We start from the raw sequence: 8,789 nt of genomic DNA, 5'->3' as shown, positions 1-8,789 counted from the left end.
TGGGTAAAAATAATATTTTTATTAATTAAAATGGCTACTCCTCTTCCTGTATCAAGTCTTAGTGCATTTGTTAGAGTGACTGCATTCCATTTTAAAGGTCGGGGATTTGTGTCCAGGTTAGAGGAAATTGTCTTTATCCTCAAAAACACATAAGTTATTATTTTTTAATACTTGACAATTAAAATAAATAAATACTTTTTTCAACATATTCCAGACAGTCGCAGTGTTTCTTTTTTTTGGGTCATGGTATTTGTGTGTGTGAGCGAGCGCGGGATAAGGGATGGGGGGTTTGGGCTAGGGGGGAAATCTCGTTTCATCTAGGGCGCCATGCAGCCCAGGGCCGGACCTGCATCTGAGGCTGCAGAGGTTTAAGGTTTTCACACTTTTCACCTGTTAGTCTGAACAACTCACATATCTATTTTCTTAACACACACATGAAATAAAGATTTTTCTCTTCTGAGTGTTGAGGTTTGCTTGACATTGATGACCGTAAAGCTGCAGCGGAAGGCAAGAACTGTAAATAAAATACAAGAAAACACCAAAGACAAACAACAGCACTTTCTCATGAAAATAATCTCAAAAACATCACAACTTCTGATTATTGTTAAAAGAAACTCAACAGAAATCCCTAAAATTATTTTGCTTTTTCTTAGAGTGAACCAGCGTGTTTCAGTAATGGAAGTGCCCTTATCTTCTGTCTTTAGGACTACAACTACTGTAGTTAGAATGAAAAATCAGAAAAAAATTATGGTAACAAAAACATTTCAGACAAAAAAAATCAAGGAAATCTTAAAAAAACGTGAAGAGCAAAAAAATATATATTTAAAGTCACTTTTAAAACAGGCTGCAAGCCAAACCCACGATGAGAGCATCCAGGTCACCTGTGAACTTTGCTGCTTTGTGCCCAATGTTGTCGACGGGATTGATTCACAAACAAAACATTTATAGGGTAACAAACACTAGACCAACTTTTTTTGTCTGCTGACCTCTATCTTTTAAATGGGCTTTAAAAGTGCAGTGTAATAGTCCTAGCCACATTTTTGACAATTTAAAAAGAATTCCTAAAAATAAAAAAATTCATAAAAAGTAAAGTAAACTTGCTGAAAATATAGTCTAAAACTGTCTATGTGCTGCCCCCTATATGTTGAAATGAGGTATTACAGTTGAATTTTGTGACTGGTTCACTGGTGTAAGAAAAATCCTCAACCTCCACAGAAAGTTCTGTGGTGATAATGGCATCACTTTGCTCTGTACCACTTTCCACTTTGAAGATGCAGATGACTACTACTACTACTACTCAAGGTAACCTCACTGTCAACCACATCTCCGCTAAGCCCGCCCCTTTTTTGTTCCATTTTTATTTCTGGGCTGAGAGTGGAGTCTGCCTCCAACTGTCCTGTTGTGTTACCCTTTAATACTACTCTGTCACAAGAGAGTAGGAAGAACAAAACAGACCGGTGATATCAAGATGAGCAAAAACAAAACTGATACGGATCATATCTATGACACGGACACTTTGAAGCTAAGCAATAAAATTTGGACTTTGCAACATACACGAAAGCCTGTTAATGTCGATGTGTGTCCATAAAATGAGTGTGAAATCATTAATTTCTTCTTTACATTTGAACAAAAATAAAAGGATTGTTTTTAATTTTCTGTTTACTTTATTATAAGTAAGATATTAACTTTCTGATGAAAAGTTAATATAAATGTACATAAACAGGGACATGCAGAAGAGGTGTTTATTACAGTTGGAACAGGTGTATCAGTTGAGCAGGTGTTTTTACTTCACTTAGAAAAAAACAGCAGCTGCAATGTGTGTTCCAGTTTGTCTATCAAGCAAAGATTGAAGTGTATAGATGCTGTCTTCTACCTTTATAAAGAAAAGCGTTCTAATGACATTCAAAATCTAGAGAACTGTCCGGATTGCTTTGATTGATCAATGTTTAAAATAACGTGTGTTGAGTAATTAGCAGAGATGAAAAACAATCAACCAAAAATCAAAACCAGGATTGCAGCAGTGGGATTTGAACCAAGGTACGTTCAATGAAGAAATCTTTTCTTCTATTCTTGAAATAGAATTCTTTAAAATATATTCTTTGAAATCAAATATTAAATATTTTTATTTTCAAATTATGAATTTTTATTCTTTTGCATTTTGAATTTTTTATCTCAAAACTTTGTAATAAAAAAATGTGTTTTTAACAGCCAAAACACCACCATTTAAGTTTCTCTGTGATTTATGACACTTTTTGCTTGCCATACCCATACACGGATCATTTGGTTAGCCGTTAGCACCAAACAAGTAGGACAGACAGGTGCAACAGGAAAAGATAACATCTACCCTAAAGGAACACCAAGTTTAGAGAAAACAACTTCATCTATAACCGCCTCCACAAGCAACCTGCACAGGAACGTGAGATCAGAATCTTCTCTCAAACAAAGATTATTACTAACTAAAGAAACCAGATCAGCTCCACAAAGATGAGACATTTGATCATTTTAAATGGCAAACTAAACTGCAATCAGAAACTGTCCTTTTAAATTTATAACATAAAAAATGATATTTTGTGTTGGTCAATGAAAGAAACTGCTCTGTAAAAACTGTGTTCATATGACCACAAGTGTTGGCACCAGGCTGTATCTTGGGGTTGCTATAGCAACTATTTGGGAAAGCAACCCCTTAGCAACCCTAAATAAATAAAAGAATGATGGCCAAAATACTATTACTCAAAATACTAATACTTAAACAGATAATTTTAGATCAAACATAAGTTACAAGTTGTCAATTTGTCCATACAAGTTTTTCAAAAACTAGACAGTAAAAGTACACAGGTCTTTGTGAGGTGATAGTAATAATAAATTGAACTTTATTTCATGACTGGAGAAAGGTAGTTTGTCCTCTCTCGGTGGGTGGAGTGCTCCTGCCTCAGGTGGAGGAGTTTAAATATCTTGGGGTCTTGTTCACGAGTGATGGAAAATCGGAGCGTGACATCGACAAGTGGATTGGAGCGGCGTCCGCCAGTATGCGGTCACTATATCGGTACGTTGTGGTGAAAAGAGAGCTGAGCCTAAAAGTAAAGCTCTCAGTAAACCAGTCACCTATGGTCATGACTGAAAGAACAAGATCCTGACTACAAGCAGCTGAAATGAGTTTCCTCTGGAGGATGTCTGGGTGCTCCCTTAGAGGAGCCAGTTGATGTGACTCAGGCATCTGGTCTTGATGCCTCCTGGACGCCTCCCTGGGGATGAGTTCTGGGCATATCCCACTGGGGGGAGGCCTCGGGGAAGTCCCAGGACACGCTGGCCCAACGTTTTTGGTTACTAGCTGGGGTGGCCGGTAACATCCAAAGTCTACCTGCAAAATTAGATTTCTACCAGCCGAACATTTCTCTGTAAAAATATTCTGTGTATTTGAAAGCAAAGCAGTTATTCAATGTAATTCCTTTAGTAAAACAAAACATTAATATTCATATAAAATGTAGTCTTATGTCAGGTTTCCTAACCCTAATAATTTGATTGTCACTGTTTTCAGTTTGTTTCCTTGTTTTTATTGCATCTTATGCTTCATTGGCTGTATTGTTTCTATTGCTTTTACTGTTTCTCATATTTTTTGTTGTTTATTGCTTTTTATTTATATGTTCAGCACTTTGGTTGCTTCTGCTTTTATAAGTGCTCTATAAATAATAAATTGATTAATTGATCAATTGATTTGTAACAATCAAAGAGTTACAATCAGAGGCGGTGCTGGTTTGGTAGCTCTGAGTGAAAAACTGGACAGTGCGCCCATTCCCACCCAAGCCCCACCCCCAATGCATCAAAGGCTACATACATACAAACACTCGCATGCTCTAGACAGAGAGCGCATAGTTTTGTCATTATAGCAGAAAGTCTAAACGATTGTAGGAGCGCCCTGGCGCAGATTTCATTACCTTCACCTGGAAATGCTGCAGCAGCGTCTTTGAATATTAAATCTGTGAAATAAAGTCAGAGTTAAATGTTTAAACCGACTCTGGGATGGATGTTTGTGGTGGTCAATTGTGGAAAGAAATTAAAAGTCAAAGTTTTAGGTTTGAGCCTCCTGCCTTAGATGATCAACAAAGGATTAGGCTACCTGCCAAAATGGGTGGTGACATATTATTTCTTCCCGCCAAGTTCAAGTTTTGGCAAGCATTCATTTAGGGCCGTGATATGGAGAAAGCCGTTAGAAGGCGGAGACAAAAGATTCATGTTTAGATTCAGAACAATAGAGCTGACGTGTTCCTGGATTTTCATGAAGCCAGACCTTTGTGGGACTTCAAGGAAGAGAGCAGCAATTTACACACAGTAAGTTTAGTTTTTTATGGGCTATATGTATTTAAAATCCGGGTTTTGTCGTGTTAACTACGATGAGAATAACTTCAGGTCTAAAGTGAAACCTTATCTCCTGCACTTACAACAAAGATGAAAGATCTGCAGCACAACGTGTTCCCACGTGTCTGAGCTTGTGTGTCGTGCTCACACAGACAATCAGCATAAATGTTTGAGTGCTTTACATTTTACAGTTTCAGTTTATGAATGAATGTTGGGCTTTTTTATATTCTCTGACTTTTCCTTTATTTCTTTTTTGTTTAAACAAAGCAGGCTAGTGAAAAAATATATTTTCTACATGAACTGGTAGAAATTCAGTCTTTTTAGGACATCTGTGAGCAGATATTTGTCTTTATGTGTCAGCAGAGAAACCAGCAAACAAGAACTTCAGGTTCAGACAAAATCGTTTTTTAGAAAGTTGACCTGCTGCTCAGAATGAAGCAAACACGTTTTACTGGTGTGATTGGATTTCTCATTCATTTTATTTTCACTCTTTGAAATAGTTTACATTAAAAGGTAAAAGATGCTTTAAGACTTGAAGATGCAGCTTTGGGCAAAAAAGAGGAACACGTTATCTTCAGGAAACAAAATAAGGAAATGAAATAAAATGTGGCTGAAACTGACCATGACAGGAACCAACGGCTGGTGTATTCAAAACGAAGTCCAGTCTGTTCTTCTGTCTGAAATCCTCTTTGATCTCAGACTTTGAGATACTATTTTCATCCTTTCCTCTAGAAACTCTTTACGATAAAATTAATTAAACTTTAGAAAAATGGAAGACATGCTGGGTAGTATAAAATAAAAAAAACAATTATTTTTACGTTTTAAAGTGTAGCCACCAGAGGGCATAAGCCCTCTCTAATCTTCTTATACTGTATATGTCCTATTTCTCCTTGTTTTTCGTGAAGAAATAAAGCAACATATTCTGTCACAAAATGAAATTTGTGGTTGGTAGTATAACTTTAGAATGTAAGGAAATGTATATTTTAGTCCCAGGTATCTAGGGTCAACAATCAGGAGGAATAGAGAGTGGGGTGAAAAAGTGAGTTTAAAATGGCTGGAAAAAAGTGTCTGGTGTGACAGAAGAGTTTATCTTAAAAGAAAGAAAGTGTCTACACACTGTGGTGAGAGAAGCCATGTTTATTTACCAAGAGACAGTGAAGAAAAGACAGGAAGCAGAGCTGGAGGTAGCAGAGATGAAGATGCTGAGGTTCTCTTTGGGAGTGACCAGGATGGATAGGATCAGGAATGAATACATCAGAGGGACAGCACATGTTAGAGGTTTTGGAGATAAAGTCAGAGAGGCCAGACTGAGATGGTTTGGACATGTTCAGAGGAGAGACAGTGAATATATTGGTAGAAGGATGCTGAGTCTAGAGCTGCCAGGAAAGAGGTCTAGAGGAAGACCAAAGAGGAGGTTTATAGATGCAGTGAATGAAGATATGAAGGTGGCTGGTGTTAGAGTGGAGGATGCTGAAGACAGGCTTAGATGGAGGAAACTGATTCGCTATGGCGACCTCTGAAGGGAAAAGCCCAAAGGAAAAGACAAAAAATCTCCTTGAAGTTTGAAAAACAATCCCAACTTCAGCTGTTAATATTTATATAACCCTTATATTCTTTTGTTTTGTGCAGCAGACATGTCTGATGGGAAAAAGAGGAAAAGGTCTTCAAGGACAAACCTGCAGCCTGATGGCTCTGAACCCTCCATGAGGTGAGATCTACCAGAACAGGAACTAGCAGAAGCAGCTCTGAAACTACAGAACCTTCTGGAACATCATCAGAGCTTCTACTATAAGTGTTGGAAGTTAATAATGGAGTTTTCACTTTCAAATGCTTTAATTTAAAGTGAGGCATGATGCTAAAGTTTAATTTGTGTGTAACCCGGACCAGGGACCAGCCTATTAAATCTGCCAAACCAATTCCACCTGGTTTTGCTCTTATTGTGGCGGTTGGCACTACCAACTCACTTTATCAACATCTGGGTCACAATGTCACTTCCTCCTTTGGCTGTTGCTGCTCTCCTGTGGGTTGGCTGTGCTATCCAAACAAAAAGGAAAATAAAACAGAAAACGGAACTCTGGACTTTCTTCTTCTTCTTTTTCTTCTCTAAGACATTGATGAATTGATAAATGATCAATTAACATTCTGTTTGTTGTTTTTTGTGTTTAGTTTTTCCATTATAATCAATTGCTTATTTTATTCTTGTGTTGAGTCTTTCATCCACACACTCTGGGCCCAGTAAGCCAAAATGCATCTTCTGTGTGTCAGTGTGCCTTGCCCCAACATAGCGTTACATGTGTTTTTAAAATGTGAATATTTAATTTGACCAGTATAATAAAAGTAGCTTTGCATTCAGCCTTTATATTAACAAGACATTTGTATCTACATCAAATTGAAAAGCTTTTTTTCTGTATTTTAAATTAATTTATGAATAAATCTGTTTTCTTAGTATTCCGGGGAGTAATCTATCCACGGATAACAGCCGGGTATCTTTGAAGAGCGACAGATCAAAGCATAATCCACCACACTTTGGAGATGGTGAAATAGAAAGGTCAGTGGAAAATTTCTCTCGAAGAAAAAATACAAATTTGTTTGAATTCCTATGTTTGAGCAATGTGCCATTTTTTTTGTTTATTTGTTTTTTGTTTTGTGTTTACAAAGCTTCAAGTTTTTCTAGGATTTCTGGAATTTCCCATTTCTGAATTCATGTATGTGCATTAAAAAAAATTACTGAATAGTAAGGGGGAAAAAAGCAGAAATTTGATACATGCAACCACAAAGGGGCACTGTCCACCACTTTCGGTTCCAGTTCCAGGGAAATGCAGACAAGAAGAAAGAGCATAATCTTAGGTTGTATCTGAATTCTTTTGCTAATCCATAACCTATAAAAGACAATATAGTGTTTGACAACCCATTGTCCTTGATTTTAGCACAATTCAGACATATTCTCACTATTTTTTTTACTTTTATTCAAATGCCAAATATGACATCGCACATTTGATAGAGTAAAAAACTAACAAATATAAACATTTTATAAAGACTAATTGTGAAAATTCCCTGTGTTCTAATGATGAACATCACCTTTTTTAAAATGACCAACTATTCTAACACAATGGGATCTATATTTACCAGTCTAGTGACCACTGGTTCACACTGGTTTTTCAAACAGATTTCTGGTAAATTTCCACCACTCTGGAATTTGAAATTGTACATATGAACATCAGGAGGTTCTCCCAGATGACAGAACAGCTACAGTTAAAGTGATGAAGACTAGGAGGAACTTGATGTGTCATCTGGAATGAGGAGGACAGATCAGGAGACATGGAAGTGGAGTGAAGAAGTTCAGAAGTTTAAGAGGAAATATTATCTTAGAAAAAGAGGAACATAAAGGCCAGAAAAACAGGGAGATGCAATTCAAGATGAAGGTCGAGGTTGGAAAGGTCAAACAAAGGGCGTATGTGGACTTGTATTACAGGTTGGACACAAAGGAGGGAGAGGTGAATCTGTTCAGGGTTGACAGAGATGAAAAGATAATGATGTAGATGGAAATTATTTGAATGATTACACAAGTGTGGTGGAAAAGTGGAAGGAGAACTTTGAAGAACCGATGAATGAAGAACATGTTGCAGAGCAGAGTAAAAAAGATGGATGCTCTGGAGAAGTGCTGCTGATGGACAGGCTGACAGATGAGGTGAGACAGGAATATATGTGGATCATAATGTTTGCAGATGACATTGTGATCTTCTTCTTTTCCTTTGGGCTTTTCCCTTCAGGGGTCTCCACAGCGAATCAGTTCCCTCCATCTAAGCCTGTCTTCAGCATCCTCCACTCTAACACCAGCCACCTTCATGTCTTCATTCACTGTATCCATAAACCTCCTCTTTGGTCTTCCTCTAGACCTCTTTCCTGCAGCTCTAGACTCAGCATCCTTCTACCAATATATTCACTGTCTCTCCTCTAAACATGTCCAAACCATCTCAGTCTGGCCTCTCTGACTTTATCTCCAAAACCTCTAACATGTGCTGTCCCTCTGATGTATTCATTCCTGATCCTATCCATCCTGGTCACTCCCAAAGAGAACCTCAGCATCTTCATCTCTGCTACCTCCAGCTCTGCTTCCTGTCTTTTCTTCAGTCCCACTGTTTCTAGTCCAAACAACATGGCTGGTCTCACCACAGTCTTGTACACCTTTCCTTTCATTTGTACTGAAACTCTTCTGTCACACATCACACCTGACACTTTTCTCCACCCATTCCAACCTGCTTGCACTCTCCTCTTCACTTCTTTTCCACACTCTCCATTACTCTGTACTGTTGACCCTAAATACTTAAACTCCTCCCCCTTCTTTATCTCTTCTCCCTGTAACCTCACTCTTCCACTCTGGTTCCTCTCATTCACACACAGATGACATTGTGATCTATAGCATAAAACAGGTGGAG

General features: G+C 37.8%; 1 long non-coding RNA gene across 1 annotated transcript; it reads left to right on the top strand.

Annotated features, from left to right (window-relative positions):
* The first annotated feature begins 4,181 nt into the window (after nucleotides 1–4,181).
* On the top strand, nucleotides 4,182–7,010 carry LOC112143866. Its single transcript, XR_002918809.2, has 3 exons — nucleotides 4,182–4,326; nucleotides 5,983–6,061; nucleotides 6,800–7,010. It is a non-coding gene; the product is annotated as an uncharacterized LOC112143866 (long non-coding RNA).
* The last annotated feature ends 1,779 nt before the right edge of the window (nucleotides 7,011–8,789 follow it).

Source organism: Oryzias melastigma, linkage group LG18 (assembly GCF_002922805.2).
Source record: "Oryzias melastigma strain HK-1 linkage group LG18, ASM292280v2, whole genome shotgun sequence".
In the NCBI taxonomy this organism is placed as follows: domain Eukaryota; kingdom Metazoa; phylum Chordata; class Actinopteri; order Beloniformes; family Adrianichthyidae; genus Oryzias; species Oryzias melastigma.
The sequence above is the reverse complement of the archived record's forward strand: the minus strand, read 5'-3'. Positions and strand labels throughout refer to the sequence as shown.